Consider the following 24,979-nt stretch of genomic DNA (forward strand, 5'->3'; position numbering starts at 1 on the left):
ATTAAAAATATCCTTTTGTTGAACTCACGTGATAGGGTTACATAAGATGAGTGACCACCCCGAGGAATAATGTTGGCTTTGGTGTCAAGGTATATCATTTGGCTATTTACATGATTGTCATGTTCTTGTTTGTTTGTAATTTAGTATTCTCCATTAAATTTTTCAATCTATGTTTCATGTAGATTACCGCCTTTCAAATCCTATTGTTCTCTAGGATTGGCAAGAAGACACATCACTATCTTGATAGGGCAAATAAAGTTTCCCAATCCCTTAAGGTGTGCATGGACAATTATTTCATCACTCATTACTTGCCTTCAAGTGTACAGTGCATAAAAGAGGGAAAGGGTGGACAGTGGTGTGGTGGGTTGGAGAAGAGTAGCTCCATGATGTTGATGTTCATGGAGTTGTTGTGTCCGATTGGAGGCTCTGTGCTTGAGCTTGGTGCAGGTACAACACCTGGGATGAAATCAGCAATTCACTCAGGACGTCCATGCATGGCAGTGGACAATGACAAAGAGATTTGCACAGGATAATTAGAAGGCATGCTTAGAGACAACTTCACAGAGGCAGGGCCTTCAAGTGTGAATCAAGCAATCCTCATGATAGATGATGAGGAGACAGACTATGACTTTGATGCACCTCTTGTTGATTAGTGAGTAATTTATTTGATCTATGTGTATAATTTAAGCATGGTTAGATACTGACTAATTGGGCTTAGTGTTCTGCCTTGCTATGCAGAAGATGTGGCTACCCAAATGGCAGGAGATAGCATATTCTATTATGAGTTGGTGGAGAGCCATCGTGGACATCTAGACTACATAGATGACTTGGCTGATGAGGTCTAGAGAGCATGTCCTGGCTTTTTATGGATTGATGCAAAACTTAATTTCTCATGTTTTCATTATCATCTCATGTAGACCTTGTTTCTTATGGATGGATAGCAATTACCTTCTTATGCAAACCTTAACTTCTTATGGATTGATAGATTATGGCTTCTGAATCATGTGATTTTAATGTTCTTTGACCTAATAATATGAACATGTCATAGTTGTTTTGGAAATGTATTGCAAGTTGTTATTTTTAGGTTTGAATTTACAGTTGGAAAATTCTAAATTTGCATACCTTAATGTAGAGATAAATTTGTAGTTTGTGAACTCTAAATTTAGAGTTTGCAGTTTACAAATTTTGAATTCATAGTTTACATCTCTGATTGTAAAAATATATATCCGTCTCTCTATTGAGTTTAGAAAGACTGAAAACAAATAATTGTTGGCAATCTCACAAGCTTGAGGGGAGGTATTAATAAGCATATCTACTTAAAAGTGAACAATGCCACTAGTCCTAATTTTGTTGGCATGTTGAGGCTTATAGAGAATGTGCAAATCTGATACACACAATTGCATCATGAGAGCATTCAAACCAAGGGTATATGTCTTTGGCTCTTTGTACCTTGGTACATGCATGCAGCTAATATGAGCACTGTCGATTGAGGTTTTAAAAAAAAGATATTCCATAAAAAAACATTCATTCAAGTATAACTCCATTGAGTGTTGCTCGGATAATCTGCTCAAGGGTTACTACTCATAATATGTACGCACCCACTGAGGGGAAGGCTGAGGGGAAGGTTGAGGAGAAGGCTGAGGGGAAGGCTGAGGGGAAGGCTGAGGCTGAGGTCGAGGGGAAGGCTGAGGCTGAGGGGAAGGCTAAGGGGAAGGCTGAGGGTCAAGAGGCTGAGGGAAGGGCTGGGGAGAAGGCTGAGGGTAAGGTTGAGGCTGAGGGAAAGGTTGAGGCTGAGGGGAAGGATGAAGCTAAGGAGAAGACTGGGAGACCTCATGAGAGTTGGAGGGTTCGTGAGATTCGGGGGAGGCACCACCGGACCCAGATAGGTTCATGTGCACGAATGCCATGGAGGTGGTGGAGCTAGAGGAGGAAGGGTGGAGGTAGTGTCCAGTGGGTCTAGTAGTGTTCTTCACTCTTGCCATTGAATAATAAGAGTTAGGGATTTTAAAAACGTTTTATAAGGGCCCATCATGTTTTGACATCCCTTTTAATTACATTTAGGGTTTCATCGTGCCCCCTACCCTCACCCTAACCCCTCCAACCTCCCCACCCTCGTTGCCCTCCCCCCCCTTGCCCTCCCCCTACTTGCCCCACCCACACCCATCGCCCTCCCCCATACCCCCCATCCCCCCCTCCCCCCACCCTTGCTACCACTCCACCCCTCCCCTTGCCCCACCCCATGCCCCTCCCTTCTCTCCCCCTCCTTCACCATGACCCCACTTTCCGCAACATCGTGTGAGTACAAATATTGTGGTCAAAATAAGCAATATATTAAAGAGGGAGTACACAAATTGTGGTCAAAGTAAGCAATATATTTATTCCATATTTATATACAATTACACCATAGCTTCTGTTGGTGGTTGGACCCATCTGCTCCCTTCTCTCACTCTAGCTTGCAACCAACGTGTGACTCCTCGACTCCCTATGGATGCTTTCTAAGCACTATGCCTTCTATTCTTTGATACAATTTGAATTTCTTTTGCAAGTTCTGATGCCTTTGCCTTTTCAGACTTCAAAGTCCTTCCTAATAAACATCTAAAAAATCAGTCGAACATCTCATGCAATGCATTGCTGCGAGTGACACCATCACCATGCCTTGAGTTCTTGAAGTAGGCTGCCTTGGCTCTATAGTGTGACTTCTCCATGCCTTGTGTATTCCAAATGGACAAAGGACCCCAGTTTTGTACAAACCATGGTCTGTGTGTATAGAGAATATGCTGCAAACATGATGAGAATCAAATCAGCAATAAAAATTGTTTATAAAGCAAGTGCTAAATATTACGATGGTGCCAAGATTACCATGTAATGCGTAATGTGCGACTCCCCCCATGCTTTCACCACCATTAATTGCATAAACTCTTTCACATCCATCCTGAACCTTTCATAATACATCTCATCAACTTGAACCTGGCAAAGCAATTTTATCAATGCATCTACCTTTGTCCCTACTTTAGCTCTCAAAGTTGCTACTTGAGGATGAGAAGCCTTATTGGTTGTGCATTCACACAATTCTTTCCAATATTCACAACCCAAACTACTTTGAGACAATATATGTTTGTCTTTGTTGAGATTGTGGTTCGATAGGAATCTCCTTGCCTTCCCTCCACCCATGGATACTTTTGTAGACATTTTCTTATCCTCCTTAAGTTTGACATGTCCTCCATGGAATACCATCTCTGACAATAACTTCTCAGCTTCTGCAATGCACCATGTGGATACTTCTTGTGGAATTAAATTCCAAGCATAAACAAATGCAAATACAACAACTTATCATGAGTACACGCAGTTTTGTGTGTAAAGTACATATGTGTACTCTCTCAAGTGGGATGGGCAAGATGCGATCCCACTTTGGATCCTTCTTGTCACAATTGGGAGCTTGCATTTGGCTGCAAGATAGAATGCCATTCTCCCATTGTAAGCCAGCCTTTAAGACCGTATTAGATAATTCGGGAAAAAACCAATTCCCAGAATGGCAGTTTTGGAAGAAATTGTAGCTCCCCTCAATGAAAAAATAGGAGAAATATGTGAAAATAGACTAGATAGCCATTCATGAAGTGTGAAATATCAACTACATTCTCAAATAATAAATAGAATATCAGTGTCTAAACTACGTTATCATCAAAAAAATAATAAACTTTGAAACCCATTTGAGTTAGATTCATCTCGTGAGCCATAGTGATGTTCAAAAACACCTTCATAATAGCGAGTCTCTGGAATTTCCATTGATATTGAGACTCGATTTTGTTGTGAGCATTCTCATTTGAAAATCTCCAAAACACCGTTTAAAAAATGTAGAGTGTAATTAATAACCATGAGTATTGCAATGAAAATGTACAGGCTCTTTAACTTAGTAAGATATGTAGTTGATGGAAAATCAAGATATGTAGTTGAGGAGAATGAATGCAAGTTATGTAGTTGATGGAAAATCAATGGGCAATGACAAGCATTTGATGTAATTTAGGTGGCAATAACAATCATTTATTGTGCACTTTCAATGTTTGGACTGACTAGCATTATTGTAAAATGATAACTTTACATGTCATGTTGATTACTCATTGCAAAGTAAAAAAGTACACTTTAGGATGAAAACACAACTTCTTGATATCTTGATACACCATCGAAATCCCTGAAATAAATCATGATTCCAAAGAAACTCTCAACCACTAGCGGAGAATGGCAGTAGGATAATGGCAAAAGTGCCAATGCACATGTGAGTTTAGGATTCCTTGTGCATGTTTTTAGGTCATGGTATGAGATTGGCACCACTGCCATTCTCCACTGGTGGCATTCTCCACAGAGATTGGCACAATTCCATATGATCTCTGCACATGTGAGTTTAAACTTCTCAATGACATTTCTTAGGGCCTAATAAGAGATTGGCACCACTGCCATTCTTCACTTGTACAAATGTTTACCCTACTATTCTAGGAGGGGTATTCCAGTGATCATAGGAGAGTGGTGTCCGATTCCAATCCACATGTGAGTTTGATGATCTCAGAGATTGAGACAATTCCATATGATCTCTATACAGCGGAGATAGTGATCACTACATAAAAGAATGCACATGTGAGTTTAGGATTCCTTGTGCACCACTGCCATTCTCCACTGGTGGCATTCTATAATGGCAAAACTGCCAATCCACATGTGAGTTTATGATTCCTTGTGCATGTTTTCAGGTCATGGTATGAGATTGGCACCACTACCATTCTCCACAGAGATTAACACAATTCCATATGATCTCTACACAGCGGAGACAGTGACCACTACATAGAAGAATGCACATGTGAGTTTAGGCTTCTCAATTCCATTTCTTAGGGCCTAATAAGAGATTGGCACCACTACCATTATCTTGTACAAATGTTTACCCTACTATTCTAGGAGGGGTATTCCAATGATCATAGCAGAGTGGTGTCCGATTCCAATCCACATGTGCGTCTGATGATCTCAGTATCATTATGTAGGTGCCACCATGAGTTTGGCATCACTGCCATTCTCCACTAGTGGTTGTCTAGATAAACTAAACCTATAGATTGACATTCCAAGGCCTAATAAGAGATTGACACAATTCCATATGATCTCTACACAGCGGAGACAGTGATCACTACATAGAAGAATGAGCATGTGAGTTTAGGCTTCTCAATGCCATTTCTTAGGGCCTAATAAGAGATTGGCACCACTGCCATTCTCCACTTGTACAAATGCTCACCCTACTATTCTAGGAGGGGTATTCCAATGATCATAGGAGAGTGGTGTCCGATTCCATTCCACATGTGAGTTTGATGAACTCAGAGATCGACACAATTCCATATGATCTCTACACAGTGGAGACAGTGATCTCTACATAGAAGAATGCACATGTGAGTTTAGGATTCCTTGTGCATGTTTGCAGGTCATGTTATGAGATTGGCACCACTACCATTCTCCACTATTCTCCACAGAGATTGACACAATTCCATATGATCTCTACACAGCGGAGACAGTGATCACTACATAGAAGAATGAGCATGTGAGTTTAGGCTTCTCAATGCCATTTCCAATTCCCGATTCGGGAAAAACCCAATTCCCAGAATGGCAGTTTTGGAAGAAATTGTAGCTCCCCTCAATGAAAAAACAGGAGAAATATGTGAAAATAGACTAGACAGCCATCCATAAAGCGTGAAATATCAACTATATTCTCAAATAATAAATAGAATATCAGTGTCTAAACTACGTTATCATCAAAAAAATAATAAACTTTGAAACCCATTTGAGTTAGATTCATCTCGTGAGCCATAGTGATGTTCAAAAACACCTTCATAATAGCGAGTCTCTGGAATTTCCATTGATATTGAGACTCGCTTTTGTTGTGAGCATTCTCATTTGAAAATCTCCAAAACACCATTTAAAAAATGTAGAGTGTACCATGAGTATTGCAATTAAAACATACAGGCTCTTTAACTTAGTAAGATATGTAGTTGATGGAAAATCAATGGGCAATGACAAGCATTTGATGTAATTTAGGTGGCAATGACAATCATTTATTGTGCACTTTCAATGTTTGGACTGACTAGCATTATTGTAAAACGATAACTTTACATGTCATGTTGATTGCTCATTGCAAAGTAAAAAAGTACACTTTAGGATGAAAACATAACAACTTGTTGATACACCATTGAAATCCCTGAAATAAATCATGATTCCAAAGAACCTCTCAATTTCTAGCCCGAAAGAGAATGGCACCGGAAAGAATGGCACGAGAGACACTCCTTCTAAATACATTATGAATGTAGTTATGAACATGTTTGCATATTATTCACACACAACAATTACGCACCAATTTACATAGTTGGCAAGAAAGTAGTAATTCCCATAAGTAATGATTGTATAAAGAAATACAATGTTGTTATTCAAAACTCATAGTCTGCAAATAGCTCCTCTCCTGCATGTATATCATCTATGGATTCAATACAAATGTGACCATATTCTGCAATATCTATGTTCATCATGGGGTCATACCAAGGTGGAACATCAGGGGAAAATACATAACAAACATTTGGCTTTACATTGGTATTTCTATTGTTGTTAATAAATCCTGCCACATTGCCATATTGAACATCACCAACAATATGCACCATATCCTTCATAGGGACAGTAGGGTCCTCTTGGATAGAGTACTTCTTTAGCCTTGGATGAACTCTACATAATTCCTTCCAGTCTCTGTAGGAGTACTTGTCACCTCCATAATGGAGAATAGTAGTCCCTCTCTTGATGGAGCCATGCACAAACAAGCCCAAGCCAGCACCTGTAATGGTTGACTCATGCACCTCGAAAGCCACATTTTTTATCCAAAACACTTCGTTGATAGGGACAGGTAACTTTGGTGGTCCAAATGGATCGCGTTCTGGTATGTACCTACTCAAGCTTGATTTGAACGTATATCTATCTCCATCACAAAAGACAAATTCAATTAGCTACTACAACAGTTACATATATTGAGATAAAATCAAAAAACACTTTAACATATGTACCTTCATGAAAAATACGCATTCTGTAGTCGGTTTATGTAGCCCTTAGCAATGTATTTCTTGATATAGCGACCTTTGTACCCTAGGTCTATAGCCAATTGAGAAACTTGCATCGCATTCATGCTAGAGAGTTGCGGAGCCTTCCTTAAAAGTCTTATTTGGGATGCTTTGAGTTTAGGCACCTGGCCATCACCACCATGGGTTGCCCTACCACCTATATCCCTCTCTCTTAGTTGATCTGCAAGAGGAAGATTTCTTGTTTTATATTCCATTCTTGACCATGCATGATTTTCCTCCCTCCATTCATCAATTACTTTCTGGACAAGGTTGAAATCCTTATGCCCCTTCATCACAGGTAATTGTCTATACCGATTTGTCTCAATCATGCTGCACACATCTTTAGTCTCATCGAGTTGTAGTAAGTACGGCATCAACTCTCTCAGTAGAATATTATCATCCTTGTCTTGTACATCAAACGTTGAAGGAAATATGCAATTTGATGGAGGGCTAATGCAAGCCTTGTATGGGGAGTCATCAACAAGGATTGTCCTTCTAGCATCACATCCAAATGCCTTTGAGATTTTTGCTAAGGGTTTGAACATTGCCTCAACACCAACCTTGTCAGGCCTATTTATCCTCGTCTTACTGTAAGTGTAGCATCCTTGCTGAGACCATATAACAAAGAAAGGGAGGCTCTCATTTGCATAATTTTGCAGCTTTCCTACCATATCAAGTACGTTATGCTCCATTGTAGTTGACCAGATACCTACATTAAATCTTTGTAGCAAGATTTTAAGAAATTCTATGCACCCAGGACGAACAACCATATAACTATTTTTGCCATGCATAATAGACGGATGTATTGGAGACTTGAATAGGTAGTGACTTAATAACAGGCCATTCAAGTCTAATATGATTGTTAATCATGGCATATCCAAAGAAATTGTATGTGGATATAGATCCAAATTCTCCTTGAAGTTGCTGGCTTTTGACTCATCCAAATTGTCAGGTGCTATGATTTCATACATGTTTGCAACAACAATAAGATTATCTAGTTTTGTCCCCAATGTTGAGACAGTACGTTCATCCATGTTCTCTTCTAAAAGTATAGGATTCGTGATATTCCTTACAATTTTCTCCATTTTTGGGGTTATGTTTTCTTCTATACCTCCTGTATCCATCGCGTAATTGATAGTCCCCATTTTGGGTGGTATGTTGTCCTCTACATTTGATGTCTCCACATCCTTCCATGCATCATTGGTCCCTGTGGAAGTTGAGGAATATAGAAATATTTTGATTCTTTAGAGTGTATTCAACAATGTCGAAGCACAAAAGCATATGAAACTAATAAATAACAATAAAGTATGAACATTATCCATCGTCGTTTCACTGATTCCATTGTATTTTGGGGGAATGGCAAAAGTGCCAATCTCTCTAAAGGTCAATTGAGAATGCAAATAGTGCAACCTTTCTCTCTAAACTCATAGAGAGAATGGCAATAGTGCCATTCTTCTCTTGGGGTGGTGCTAGTGCCATTTTACATATAAGGTTATGGAGAATGCCACTAGTGCCTTTCTCTATACCCTCATTGGGAGGAGAGAATACTACTAGTGCCTCCCCCCATGTCCCAAAAGAAATGTACAATGCATGATCTGAAAGCATAGATACTGTATTACTTTGGTCCAATAGATTTGTAGAAAGTACCCAAATCAAAACTTTGGTAGCATAGTTAATATTATACAATTTTTAATCTCTATAATGCTTTCAACTAACATAGATTCAAGAAAGGAACATAACACTATTACCGTTTCTACATAACCACAAAGAGAGAATGGCACTAGTGCCATTCTCCATATGAGGTCGCATAAAATGTTAATAGTACCTCTTACGTATAACCCGACATAGGGAGAATGACACTAGTACCATTCCCCATGTCATTATGTCACACAATTTTATCATACCTAATGTTTAATATCTTTAATATGATGAGAGTATGTGCAATCGAGAAAATCCATAAAAGTCATATTATTTTGAAACTGAATACACAAGGCATAAATGAGTAGCTAAAGACCTTGCTCCAAATCTTCCAATGTAATCTTTGGGATAGCTTCAAGATCTGCTTCAGTTAATGGTCGCAAGTCTTTAATGTGATGCTCACCCTCTTTAATTCCTTCATCGATAGGTGAATCAGCTCTATGTGTCTCAAGAGGCCTCTCAATGCTAGACCAAATCTTAATATGGGGATTATTTGATGCATGTGCCACACACATAGCCTCGACCTCTGTCGCCTGTTGGGATGTCTTCACCAGCGAGATCACTTTTCTTTTGCTTGACAATGCTTATAATGCCACACATCCATTAGTAAAGACGTCAACAACAACTTCATGTTCCCTACTACAATAGCACCTGATGCACTCCTTGATGATGCCATGCTTCACAACCGCCTCTTTTCCATACTCATCGCCCTCATCAGAATAAAGAATATTGTCCTCAATTATTGTGTATGGCCTTGTGATTTCTAACATGTGCTCAAATCCATCAAACCCATCATGTGAGCTGACAAATGACAAAAAACATAAGGTCTCAGAAAAACCCTTTTGTGCACTATCCGATTCATGGATAACACCCACAAACCTTCTATGCCAAAATCGAGCCTCCATCATTGCTTCCTTGAGATTTACCATCTCTGTCATTGTCATAAATGATAGCAATACATACTGTGACGGAGTGGCAACAGTCTCCAAGCCACAGAGCAACTTCTTGAAGGCAGCCTTATCCCAACACATGCCTTTGGTAGATCCCTCTGAGGTGTCAAGCACACACAAGCTGATTGGAAGTTGTCCCTTGGAGTGACGTGTTAGAAAGCTCTCCCCTCCATCTCCACGTTCACTTGAATAATTGTCCAAGGAAAACAAGACTGCGATGTGGACTTGTTACCCTCTATTGAACTAATCACCCAATCAACATAGATTGATGCGGCTTTTGGGAAATCAGGTGTGGACTTGCCAACTTGCAGCTTCTCTTTGACCCATGACTCACATGAACCCTTGAAGCTCTGATAAACAATTGAATCAATTGTGAAGTAAGTTGCAAGGGCATCCCATGTTTGATGTTGGGGCGAAGGGTGACGTGAGTTGAACTCCTTGATGAGCGCTTCTTTCAGGGCTCTATCATGCTTAATCTCCATTGCCCGTTGAGACATTTCAATGGAGTCCTTGTCTTTGCTTGACTTGACCAAGACTATTTCTTTAGACTCAATCTCTGCTTGAAGTGCATGTACATCTTCGTCTTCCAATCCTAGCAGACACCTCATATATGTTATTGTGGGATTTCGACCCTCAAGATCACCCTGCTTCACCAATGTCAAAATCCTAATCCATTGTTCGTAGATGTCATCATTGTATGTGACCATGTGTGTGTCCTTGGTAGAAAAGTTTGCGCCCATCGATACGCTTGCAACTCCTACAAAATTCTAAATAAAAAAATCAAAATCATCTTAGACATTCTTCTAATCCAAATCATGTAATAGAGATAATAATGACACTAGTGCGATTCTCCCATTACCATGTCAAAAGCATGACTTGGTAACTAGAAGAATGGCACTAGTGCCATTCTCACATCAGGAATTGACACTACTATCATTTCTTTTACAAAGCCATAAACATTCTTGAAATAGAAAATGCATACAAAACAAAGTTTATTACTCACATCCCAACTTTGTCGATCTTTATGCCCTTTGACAAGGCCTTGGGCTGGTTTCTTTGGTCATCCGAATGCAATCCACTGTGCCCTTAGGTGTTGTAAGATATCGATATATGGTTGATTTTTCGAAACGGTCTGTGCCTCCATGTTGGCCATTGATGATATCTTACAACTTGCTTCAACTGGTGCATTGACAACAATTCTCGCCTTCCTCCGTGTATAGAAACCTTTTCATTGATTGAAGGCTTCTCCATGTGCTTTAGTTATAAATATCCTTGCAGCATAAATCGAATGCTGCCCTGCGAGAATCCAATAATTATACTCTAACTTTTCCACCTTTATCTCTTCCTTGCACATCGGAGTATTTGTGCCTATGTGGTAAGGCATAAGATATGCACATGTTGCAGGAGGTCGTGCATTCATTGCAAAACTCTTGACCAAGTCACTGACATAGCTGAGGGTCAATGTCCTGTACACATATTGGCTTGGTGCTCTAAAGCAATTCATCACTGGGATCAACACCTCAAACTCCAAACCAAATGGGAAGTACTCTACGTACTCCATCAAGCCTGTCATACTTGTGTTCTTCCTTTCCAATTTCTTTTGTAGTGCCTTAAAGTCAACATCTGGCTGGATTTTCTTATATAGGATGATAGTTGCTTCAGATGATTTCTCACCATGTCCTGTTATATGTGTCTCACCACTCCCCGTTGCATCATCTCCACTTCCAGTTCCATCAGTGACTATTCCCGTACCTCCCTGTTTTCCTCCTAAAGTTGTCTCTTTGTCTTTAGCCTCCAGTTTATCCCCAATGCTTGTTTTTCCATTTGACCTTATTTCCTTCTCACCTGTTGTTTCCTCCTCACCGGTCTCTCTAGCCTTCTCTTTCAATGTGTTCTGAGACACTTGAGAGCTTGATCCCTCAACATCACTTTTCTTGGTTCTTTTCGAAACTTTTCTACTCTTTTTTATATCTTGCTTTATCCCTTTTGTTACCAAATCAAAGCTTTCTAATATCTGTTGGTTGGTATAATTTTCTGGCTCATTAATCCAACCCCTAGATATCATCGTGTCCTCCCCAGTAGCATTCATCCTCGCATGATCAAAACAAGCAGGATCCAATTGATACACATTGCCTCCCAATGTATGAATTTTGAGACAAGGAACGTTGTCTTTCTCGGTATCCTCCATCTCTTGAACTTGTCCAACATCTTCAAAAGTTTTTCCTTGGATGTTCACAAAACAATGCACTTTATGGAGTTTTTGGAGTTTGTTATTGTATATATCCAAAAACCATCCTCTTCCAGAACTAACTCCATCATAAATTGACACCTCTCGAACCTTTCTCTTTCCCTTGCTAGCCATTCTTGCAATGTTCTGTTAACAAGAGAACCAAGGACACAATGAAATGTATAATAGAAAATCATAACTGTAGTAGGAAATATTACAACCACAATGCAACTTCTATTAACAAAATAACCAAGGCGAAGCAACTTATATATGCATTATGAAAAACTACACCAACACAGCAAGCAAATATACACAATATCAATCTCCACATAGATTGACTTAATTCCATATGATCTCTACACAGTGGAGACAGTGAATGCTACATAGAAGAATGCACATGTGAGCTTAGAATTCCTTGTGCATACAAATGTTTACCCTACTATTCTAAGTTTAGGATTCACAATGCCATTGTCTAGGGCCCAATAAGAGATTGGCACCACTGCCATTCTCCGCTTGTACAAATGTTTACCCTAATATTCTGAGAGGGGTATTCCAAGGATCATAGGATAATGGTGCCCGATTCCAATCCACATGTGAGTTTGAGGATCTCAGTGTCATTATGTAGTTATCTGCATGAGATTGGCATCACTTCCATTCTCCACTGGTGGTAGTCTAGATAAACTAAACTTGTATATTGACATTCCACACATTTTATTGGTTGTAGTAGTATAATTGCAAAAGTGCCAATGCACATGTGAGTTTAGGATTCCTTGTGCCATTTTTAAGGTCTTGGTATGCTACCATTCTCCACTGGTGGCATTCTCCACAGAGATTGACACAATTCCATATGATATCTACACAGCGGAGACAGTGATCACTACATAGAAGAATGCACATGTGAGTTTGATGGTCTCAGTGTCATTATGTATTTGCCAGCATGAGATTGGCATCACTGCCATTCTCCACTAGTGGTAATCTAGACAAACTAAACCTGTAGGTTGACATTCCACCATATTTATTGGCTGTAGTAGGATTATTTATTGGCTGTAGTGTGAGTTTGATGATCTCATTGTCATTATGTAGTTGCCAGCATGAGATTGGCATCACTGCCATTCTCCATTAGTGGTAGTGCCAATGCACATGTGAGTTTAGGATTCCTTGTGCATGTTTTCAGGTCATGATATGAGATTGGCAGCACTGCCATTCTCCACTGGTGGCATTCTCCACAGAGATTGACACAATTCCATAAGATCTATGCACAGCGGAGACAGTGATCACTACATAGAAGAATGCACATGTGAGTTTAGGCTTCTCCATGCCATTTCTTAGGGCCTAATAAGAGATTGGCACCACTACCATTCTCCACTTGTACAAATGTTCACCCTACTATTCTAGGAGGGGTATTCCACAGTGATCATAGGAGAGTGGTGTCCTATTCCATTCCACATGTGAGTCTGATGATTTCAGAGATTGACACAATTCCATATGATCTCTACACAGTGGAGACAGTGATCACTACATAGAAGAATGCACATGTGAGTATAGGATTCCTTGTGCATGTTTTCAGGTCATGGTATGAGATTGGCACCACTGCCATTCTCCACTGGTGGCATTCTCCACAGAGATTGACACAATTCCATATGATCTCTGCACATGTGAGTTTAGGCTTCTCAATGCCATTTCTTAGGGCCTAATAAGAGATTGGCACCACTGCCATTCTCCACTTGTACAAATGTTTAGCCTACTATTCTAGCAGGGGTATTCCAGTGATCATAGGAGAGTGGTGTCCTATTCCATTCCACATGTGAGTTTGATGATCTCAGTGTCATCATGTAGTTGCAAGCATGAGATTGGCACCACTGCCATTCTCCGCTAAAGGTAGTCTAGACAGACTGAACCTATAGATTGACATTCCACTAATTTTATTGGCTGCAGTAGAATAATGGCAAAAGTGCCAATGCACATGTGAGTTTAGGATTCCTTGTGCATGTTTTCAGGTCATGGTATGAGATTGGCACCACTGCCATTCTCGACTGGTGGCATTCTCCAAAGAGATTGACACAATTCCATATGATCTCTACACATCGGAGACAGTGATGACTACATAGAAGGATGCACATGTGATTTTAGGCTTCTCAATGCCATTTCTTAGGCCCTAATAAGAGATTGGCACCACTACCATTCTCCACTTGCACAAATGTTTACCCTACTATTCTAGGAGGGGTATTCCAATCATCATAGGAGAGTGGTGGCCGATTCCAACCCACATGTGAGTCTGATGATCTCAGTTTCATTATGTAGGTGCCACCATGAGTTTGGCATCACTACCATTTTCCACTAGTGGTTGTCTAGACAAACTAAACCTATAGATTGACATTCCACTACATAGAAGAATGCACATTACCACTAGCGGCGGAGAATGGCAGTAGGATAATGGCAAAAGTGCCAATGCACATGTGAGATTGGCACCACTGCCATTCTCCACTGGTGGCATTCTCCACATAGATTGACACAATTCCATGTGATCTCTGCACATGTGAATTTAGGCTTCTCAATGCCATTTCTTAGGGCCTAATAAGAGACTAGCACCACTGCCATTCTCCACTTGTACAAATGTTTACCCTACTATTCTAGGAGGGGTATTCCAATGATCATAGGAGAGTGGTGTCCTATTCCATTCCACATGTGAGTTTGATGATCTCAGTGTCATAGTGTAGTTGCAAGCATGAGATTGGCATCAGTGCCATTCTCTGCTAGTGGTAATCTAGACAAACTGAACCTATAGATTGACATTCCACTACATTGAAGGATGCACATTACCACTAGCGGAGAATGGCAGTAGGATAATGGCAAAAGTGCCAATGCACATGTGAGTTTAGGATTCCTTGTGCATGTTTTCAGGTCATGGTATGAGATTGGCACCACTGCCATTCTCCTTTGGTGGCATCCTCCACAGAGATGGGCACAAATCCATATGATCCCTACACAGTGGAGAGAGTGATCACTACATAGAAGAATGCACATTACCACTAGCAAAGAATGGTAGTAGGATTCCTTGTGCATGTTTTCAGATCATGGTATGAGATTGGCACCACTGCCATTCTCCACTGGTGGCATTCTCCACATAGATTGGCATAATTCCATATGATCTCTACACATGTGAGTTTAGGCTTGTCAATGACATTTCTTAGGGCCTAATAAGAGATTGGCACCACTGCCCTTATTCACTTGTACAAATGTTTACCCTACTATACTAGGAGGGGTATTCGAGTGATCATAGGAGAGTGGTGTCCAATTCCAATCCACATGTGAGTTTGATGATCTCAGAGATTGACACAATTCCATATGATCTCTACACAGCGGAGACAGTGATCACTACATAAAAGAATGCACATGTGAGTTTAGGATTCCTTGTGCATGTTTTCAGGTCATGGTATGAGATTGGCACCAGTACCATTCTCCACTGTTGGCATTCTCCACAGAGATTAACACAATTCCATATGATCTCTACACAGTGGAGACAATGACCACTACATAGAAGAATGCACATGTGAGTTTAGGCTTCTCAATGCCATTTCTTAGGGCCTAATAAGAGATTGGCACCACTACCATTCTCTTGTACAAATTTTTACCCTACTATTCTAGGAGGGGTATTCCAATGATCATACAAGAGTGGTGTCCAATTCCAATCCACATGTGAGTCTGATGATCTCAGTATCATTATGTAGGTGCCACCATGAGTTTGGCATCACTACCATTCTCCACTAGTGGTTGTCTAGACAAACTAAACCTATAGATTGACATTCCAAGGCCTAATAAGAGATTGACACAATTCCATATGATCTCTACACAGCGGAGACAGTGATCACTACATAGAAGAATGCACATGTGAGTTTAGGCTTCTCAATGCCATTTATTAGGGCCTAATAAGAGATTGGCACCACTGCCATTCTCCACTTGTACAAATGTCTACCCTACTAATCTAGGAGGGGTATTCCAGTGATCATAGGAGAGTGGTGTCCGATTCCAATCCACATGTGAGTTTGATGATCTCAGAGATTGACACAATTCCATATGATCTCTACACAGCGGAGACAGTGATCACTCCATAGAATAATGCACATGTGAGTATAGGATTCCTTGTGCATGTTTTCAGGTCATGGTATGAGATTAGCACCAATGATCTCAGAGATTGACACAATTCCATATGATCTCTACACAGCGGAGACAGTGATCACTACATAGAAGAATGCACATGTGAGTTTAGGATTCCTTTATATGTTTTCAGGTCATGGAATGAGATTGGCACCACTGTCATTCTCCACTGGTGGGATTCTCCACAGAGATTGACACAATTCCATATGATCTCTGCACATGTGAGTTTAGGCTTCTCAATGCCATTTCTTAGGGCCTAATAAGAGATTGGCACCACTGCCATTCTCCAGTTATACAAAAGTTTAGCCTACTATTCTAGGAGGGGTATTCCAGTGATCATAGGAGAGTGGTGTCCTATTCCATTCCACATGTGAGTTTGATGATCTCAGTGTCATCATGTAGTTGCCAGCATGAGATTGGCACCACTTCCATTCTCCGCTAGTAGTAGTCTAGACAGACTGAACCTATAGATTGACATTCCACTAATTTTATTGGCTGCAGTAGGATAATGGCAAAAGTGCCAATGCACATGTGAGTTTAGGATTCCTTGTGCATGCTTTCAGTTCATGGTATGAGATTGGCACCACTGCCATTCTCAACTGGTGGCATTCTCCAAAGAGATTGACACAATTCCATATGATCTCTACACAGCGGAGACAATGATGACTACATAGAAGGATGCACATGTGATTTTAGGCTTCTCAATGCCATTTCTTAGGCCCTAATAAGAGATTGGCACCACTGCCATTCTCCACTTGCACAAATGTTTACCCTACTATTCTAGGAGGGGTATTCCAATCATCATAGGAGAGTGGTGTCCGATTCGAACCCACATGTGAGTTTGATGATCTCTGTGTCATTATGTAGGTGCCACCATGAGTTTGGCATCACTGCCTTTTTCCACTAGTGGTTGTCTAGACAAACTAAACCTATAGATTGACATTCCACTACATGGAAGAATGCACATTACCACTAGCGGAGAATGGAAGTAGGATAATGGCAAGTGTGCCAATGCACATATGAGATTGGCACCACTGCCATTCTCCACTGGTGGCATTCTCCACATAGATTGACACAATTCCATGTGATCTCTGCACATGTGAATTTAGGCTTCTCAATGCCATTTCTTAGGGCCTAATAAGAGACTGGCACCACTGCCATTCTCCACTTGTACAAATGTTTACCCTACTATTCTAGGAGGGGTATTCCAGTGATCATAGGAGAGTGGTGTCCTATTCCATTCCACATGTGAGTTTGATGATCTCAGTGTCATAGTGTAGTTGCAAGCATGAGATTGGCATCACTGCCATTCTCCGCTAGTTGTAATCTAGACAAACTGAACCTATAGATTGACATTCCACTACATTGAAGGATGCACATTACCACTAGCGGAGAATGGCAGTAGGATAATGGCAAAAGTGCCAATGCACATGTGAGTTTAGGATTCCTTGTGCATGTTTTTAGGTCATGGTATGAGATTGGCACCACTGCCATTCTCCACTGGTGGCATTCTCCACAGAGATTGGCACAAATCCATATGATCTCTACACAGCGGAGAGAGAGTGATCACTACATAGAATAATGCACATTACCACTAGAGGAGAATGGCAGTAGGATAATGGCAAAAGTGCCAATGCACATGTGAGTTTAGGATTCCTTGTGCATGTTTTCAGGTCATGGTATGAGATTGGCACCACTGCCATTCTCCACTGGTGGCATTCTCCACAGAGATTGGCACAATTCCATATGATCTCTGCACATGTGAGTTTAGGCTTCTCAATGCCATTTCTTAGGGCCTAATAAGAGATTGGCACCACTGCCATTCTTCACTTGTACAAATGTTTACCCTACTATACTAGGAGGGGTATTCCAGTGATCATAGGAGAGTGGTGTCCGATTCCAATCCACATGTGAGTTTGATGATCTCAGAGATTGACACAATTCCATATGATCTCTACACAGTGGAGACAGTGATCACTACATCTAAGAATGCACATGTGAGTTTAGGATTCCTTGTGCATGTTTTCAGCTCATGGTATGAGATTGGCACCACTGCCATTCTCCACTAGTGGCATTCTCCACAGAGAATGACACAATTCCATATGATGATCTCTACACAGTGGAGACAGTGATTACTACATAGAAGAATGCACATGTGAGTTTAGGCTTCTCAATGCCATTTCTTAGGGCCTAATAAGAGATTGGCACCACTGCCATTCTCCACTTGTACAAATGTTCACCCTACTATTCTAGGAGGGGTATTCCAGTGATCATAGGAGAGTGGTGTCCTATTCCATTCCACATGTGAGTCTGATGATCTCAGAGATTGACACAATTCCATATGATCTCTACACAGCGGATACAGTGATCACTACATAGAAGAATGCACATGTGAGTTTAGGATTCCTTTATATGTTTTCAGGTCATGGTATGAGATTGGCACCACTGCCATTCTCCACTGGTGGCATTCTCCACAGATATTGACACAATTCCATATGATCTCTACACATGTGAGTTTAGGCTTCTCAATGCCATTTCTTAGGGCCTAATAAGAGATTGGCACCACTGCCATTCTCCACTTGTACAAATGTTTAGCCTACTATTCTAGGAGGGGTATTCAAGTGATCATAGGAGAGTGGTGTCCTATTCCATTCCACATGTGAGTTTGATGATCTCAGTGTCATCATGTAGTTGCAAGCATGAGATTGGCACCACTGCCATTCTCCGCTAGTAGTAGTCTAGACAGACTGAACCTATAGATTGACATTCCACTAATTTTATTGGCTGCAGTAGGATAATGGCAAAAGTGCCAATGCACATGTGAGTTTAGGATTCCTTGTGCATGTTTTCAGGTCATGGTATGAGATTGGCACCACTGCCATTCTCGACTGGTGGCATTCTCCACAGATATTGACACAATTCCATATGATCTCTACACAGCGGAGACAGTGATCACTACATAGAAGAATGCACATAAGAGTTTAGGCTTCTCAATGCCATTTCTTTGGGCCTAATAAGAGATTGGCACCAATGCCATTCTCCACTTGTACAAATGTTTACCCTACTATTCTAGGAGGGGTATTCCAGTGATCATAGGAGAGTGGTGTCCTATTCCATTCCACATGTGAGTGATGATGATCTCAGAGATTGACACAATTCCATATGATCTCTACACAGCAGAGACAGTGATCACTGCATAGAAGAATGCACATGTGAGTTTACGATTCCTTGTGCATGTTTTCAGGTCATGGTATGAGATTGGTACCACTGCCATTCTCCACTGGTGGCATTCTCCACAGAGATTGACACAATTCCATATGATCTTTGCACAACAGACACAGTGATCACTATATAGAAAAATGCACTTGTGAGTTTAGGCTTCTCAATGCCATTTCTTAGGGCCTAATAAGAGATTGGCACCACTACCATTGTCTTGTACAAATGTTTACCCTACTATTCTAGGAGGGGTATTCCAATGATCATAGGAGAGTGGTGTCCAATTCTAATCCACATGTGAGTCTGATGATCTCAGTATCATTATGTAGGTGCCACCACGAGTTTGTCTTCACTGCCATTCTCCACTAGTGGTTGTCTAGACAAACTAAACCTATAGATTGACATTCCAAGGCCTAATAAGAGATTGACACAATTCCATATGATCTGTGCACAACGGAGACAGTGATCACTACATAGAAGAATGCACATGTGCGTTTAGGCTTCTCAATGCCATTTCTTAGGGCCTAATAAGAGATTGGCACCACTGCCATTGTCCACTTGTACAAATGTTTACCCTACTACTCTAGGAGGGGTATTCTAGTGATCATAGGAGAGTGGTGTCCGATTCCAATCCACATGTGAGTTTGATGATCTCAGAGATTGACACAATTCCATATGATCTCTACACAGCGGAGACAGTGATCACTCCATAGTAGAATGCACATGTGAGTATAGGATTCCTTGTGCATCTTTTCAGGTCATGGTATGAGATTAGAACCACTGCCATTCTCCACTCATGGCATTCTCCACAGATATTGACACAATTCCATATGATCTCTACATAGCGGAGACAGTGATCACTACATAGAAGAATGCACATAAGAGTTTAGGCTTCTCAATGCCATTTCTTAGGGCCTAATAAGAGATTGGCACCAATGCCATTCTCCACTTGTACAAATGTTTACCCTACTATTCTAGGAGGGGTATTCTAGTGATCATAGGAGAGTGGTGTCCTATTCCATTCCACATGTGAGTGATGATGATCTCAGAGATTGACACAATTCCATATGATCTCTACACAGCGGAGACAGTGATCACTGCCTAGAAGAATGCACATGTGAGTTTAGGATTCCTTGTGCATGTTTTCAGGTCATGGTATGAGATTGGTACCACTGTCATTCTCCACTGGTGGCATTCTCCACAGAGATTGACACAATTCCATATGATCTCTGCACAACGGAGACAGTGATCACCACATAGAAGAATGCACATGTGAGTTTAGGCTTCTCAACGCCATATCTTAGGGCCTAATAAGAGATTGGCACCACTGCCATTGTCCACTTGTACAAATGTTTACCCTACTACTCTAGGAGGGGTATTCCAGTGATCATAGGAGAGTGGTGTCCTATTCCATTCCACATGTGAGTTTGATGATCTCAGAGATTGACACAATTCCATATGATCTCTACACAGCGGAGACAGTGATCACTACATAGAAGAATGCACATGTGAGTTTAGGATTCCTTTATATGTTTTCAGGTCATGGTATGAGATTGGTACCACTGCCATTCTCCACTGGTGGCATTCTCCACAGAGATTGACACAATTCCATATGATCTCTGCACATGTGAGCTTAGGCTTCTCAATGACATTTCTTAGGGCCTAATAAGAGATTGGCACCACTGCCATTCTCCACTTGTACAAATATTTAGCCTAATTCTGGGAGGGGTATTCCAAAGATCATAGGAGAGTGGTGTCCTATTCCATTCCACATGTGAGTTTGATGATCTCAGTGTCATTATGTAGTTGCAAGCATGAGATTGGCACCACTGCCATTCTCCGCTAGTAGTAGTCTAGACAAACTGAACCTATAGATTGACATTCCACTAATTTTATTGGCTGCAGTAGGATAATGGCAAAAGTGCCAATGCACATGTGAGTTTAGGATTTCTTGTGCATGTTTTCAGGGGTATTCCAATCATCATAGGAGAGTGGTGTCTGATTCCAATCCACATTTGAGTCTGATGATCTCAGTGTCATTATGTAGGTGCCACCATGAGTTTGGCATCACTACCATTTTCCACTAGTGGTTGTCTAGACAAACTAAACCTATAGATTGACATTCCACTACATAGAAGAATGCACATTGCCACTAGCGGAGAATGGCAGTAGGATAATGGCAAAAGTGCCAATGCACATGTGAGATTGGCACCACTGCCATTCTTTACTGGTGGCATTCTCCACAAAGATTGAAACAATTCCATGTGATCTCTGCACATGTGAATTTAGGCTTCTCAATGCCATTTCTTAGGGCCTAATAAGAGATTGGCACCACTGCCATTCTCCGCTTGTACAAATGTTTACCCTACTATTCTAGGAGGGGTATTCCAGTGATCATAGGAGAGTGGTGTCCTATTCCATTCCACATGTGAGTTTGATGATGATCCCTGCACAGCGGAGACAAGAATCACTACATAGAAGAATGCACATTACCTTCCATTCCCCATATGATCTCTGCATAGTGGAGACAGTGATCAATACATAGAAGGAGAGTGGTGTCCTATTACCTTCCATTCCACATATGATCTCTACACAGCGGAGACGGTAATCACTACATAGAAGAATGCACATGTGAGCTTAGGCTTCTCAATGCCATTTCTTAGGGCCTAATAAGAGATTGGCACCACTGCCATTCTCCACTTGTACAAATGTTTACCCTACTATTCTAGGAGGGGTATTCCAGTGATCATAGGAGAGTGGTGTCCTATTCCATTCCACAAGTGTAGTTGCAAGCATGAGATTGGCATCACTGCCATTCTCCGCTAGTGGTAATCTAGACAAACTCAACCTATAGATTGACATTCCACTACATTGAAGAATGCACATTACCACTAGCGGAGAATGGCAGTAGGATAATGGCAAAAGTGCCAATGCACATGTGAGTTTAGGATTCCTTGTGCATGTTTTCAGGTCATGGTATGAGATTGGCACCACTGCCATTCTCCTTTGGTGGCATCCTCCACAGAGATTGACACAAATCCATATGATCCCTACACAGCGGAGAGAGTGATCACTACATAGAAGAATGCACATTACCACTAGCGGAGAATGGCAGTAGGATAATGGCAAAAGTGCCAATGCACATGTGAGTTTAGGATTCCTTGTGCATGTTTTCAGGTCATGGTATGAGATTGGCACCACTACCATTCTCCACTGGTGGCATTCTCCACAGAGATTGGCACAATTCCATATGATCTCTGCACATGTGAGTTTAGGCTTCTCAATGACATTTCTTAGGGCCTAATAAGAGATTGGCACCACTGCCATTCTTCACTTGTACAAATGTTTACCCTACTATTCTAGGAGGGGTATTCCAGTGATCCTAATAGAGTGGTGTCCGATTCCAATCCACATGTGAGTCTGATGATCTCAGCATCATTATGTAGGTGCCACCATGAGTTTGGCATCACTGCCATTCTCCACTAGTGGTTGTCTAGACAAACTAAACCTATAGATTGACATTCCAAGGCCTAATAAGAGATTGACACAATTCCATATGATCTCTGCCCAACGGAGACAGTGATCACTACATAGAAGAATGCACATGTGAGTTTAGGCTTCTCAATGCCATTTCTTAGGGCCTAACAAGAGATTGGCACCACTGCCATTCTCCACTTGTACAAATGTTTACCCTACTACTCTAGGAGGGGTATTCCAGTAATCATAGGAGAGTCGTGTCCTATTCCATTCCACATGTGACTCTGATGATCTCAAAGATTGACACAATTCCATATGATCTCTACACAGTGGAGACAGTGATCACTACATAGAACATGTGAGTTTAGGATTCCTTTATATGTTTTCAGGTCATGGTATGAGATTGGCACCACTGCCATTCTCCACTGGTGGCATTCTCCATAGAGATTGACACAATTCCATATGATCTCTGCACATGTGAGTTTAGGCTTCTCAATGCCATTTCTCAGGGCCTAATAAGAGATTGGCACCACTGCCATTCTCCACTTGTACAAATGTTTAGCCTACTATTCTGGGAGGGGTATTCCAGTGATCATAGGAGAGTGGTGTCCTATTCCATTCCACATGTGAGTTTGATGATCTCAGTGTCATTATGTAGTTGCAAGCATGAGATTGGCACCATTGCCATTCTCCGCTAGTAGTAGTCTAGACAAACTGAACCTATAGATTGACATTCCACTAGTAGTAGTAGCAGTGATCACTACATAGAAGAATGCACATGTGAGTTTAGGATTCCTTTATATGTTTTCAGGTCATGGTATGAGATTGGCACCACTGCCATTCTCCACTGGTGGAATTCTCCATAGAGATTGACACAATTCCATATGATCTCTGCACATGTGAGTTTAGGCTTCTCAATGCCATTTCTCAGGGCCTAATAAGAGATTGGCACCACTACCATTCTCTTGTACAAATGTTTACCCTACTATTCTAGGAGGGGTATTCCAATGATCATAGGAGAGTGGTGTCCAATTCTAATCCACATGTGAGTCTGATGATCTCAATATCATTATGTAGGTGCCACCACGAGGTTGGCTTCACTGCCATTCTCCACTAGTGGTTGTCTAGACAAACTAAACCTATAGATTGACATTCCAAGGCCTAAAAAGAGATTGACACAATTCCATATGATCTCTGCACAACGGAGACAGTGATCACTACATAGAAGAATGCACATGTGAGTTTAGGCTATAGACAAACTGAACCTATAGATTGACAAACTGAACCTATAGTAGTCTAGACAAACTGAACCTATAGATTGACAATTCCATATGATCTCTGCACATGTGAGTTTAGGCTTCTCAATGCCATTTCTCAGGGCCTAATAAGAGATTGACACAATTACATATGATCTCTGCACAACGGAGACAGTGATCACTACATAGAAGAATGCACATGTGAGTTTAGGCTATAGACAAACTGAACCTATAGATTGACAATCTGAACCTATAGTAGTCTAGACAAACTGAACCTATAGATTGACAATTCCATATGATCTCTGCACATGTGAGTTTAGGCTTCTCAATGCCATTTCTTAGGGCCTAATAAGAGATTGGCACCACTGCCATTCTCCACTTGTACAAATGTTTAGCCTACTATTCTAGGAGGGGTATTCCAGTGATCATAGGAGAGTGGTGTCCTATTCCATTCCACATGTGATTTTGATGATCTCAATGTCATTATGTAGTTGCAAGCATGAGATTGGCACCACTGCCATTCTCCGCTAGTAGTAGTCTAGACAAACTGACCTATAGATTGACATTCCACTAGTAGTAGTAGCAGAGAAAGTGATCACTACATAGAAGAATGCACATGTGAGTTTAGGATTCCTTTATATGTTTTCAGGTCATGGTATGAGATTGGCACCACTGCCATTCTCCACTGGTGGCATTCTCCATAGGGATTGACACAATTCGATATGATCTCTGCACATGTGAGTTTAGGCTTCTCAATGCCATTTCTTAGGGCCTAATAAGATATTGGCACCACTACCATTCTCTTGTACAAATGTTTACCCTACTATTCTAGGAGGGGTATTCCAATGATCATAGGAGAGTGGTGTCCAATTCTAATCC

This window comes from Dipteris shenzhenensis, chromosome 5 (genome assembly GCF_047967505.1).
Source record: "Dipteris shenzhenensis isolate YYH24624 ecotype China chromosome 5, Dip_SZ_1.0, whole genome shotgun sequence".
In the NCBI taxonomy this organism is placed as follows: Eukaryota; Viridiplantae; Streptophyta; class Polypodiopsida; order Gleicheniales; family Dipteridaceae; genus Dipteris; species Dipteris shenzhenensis.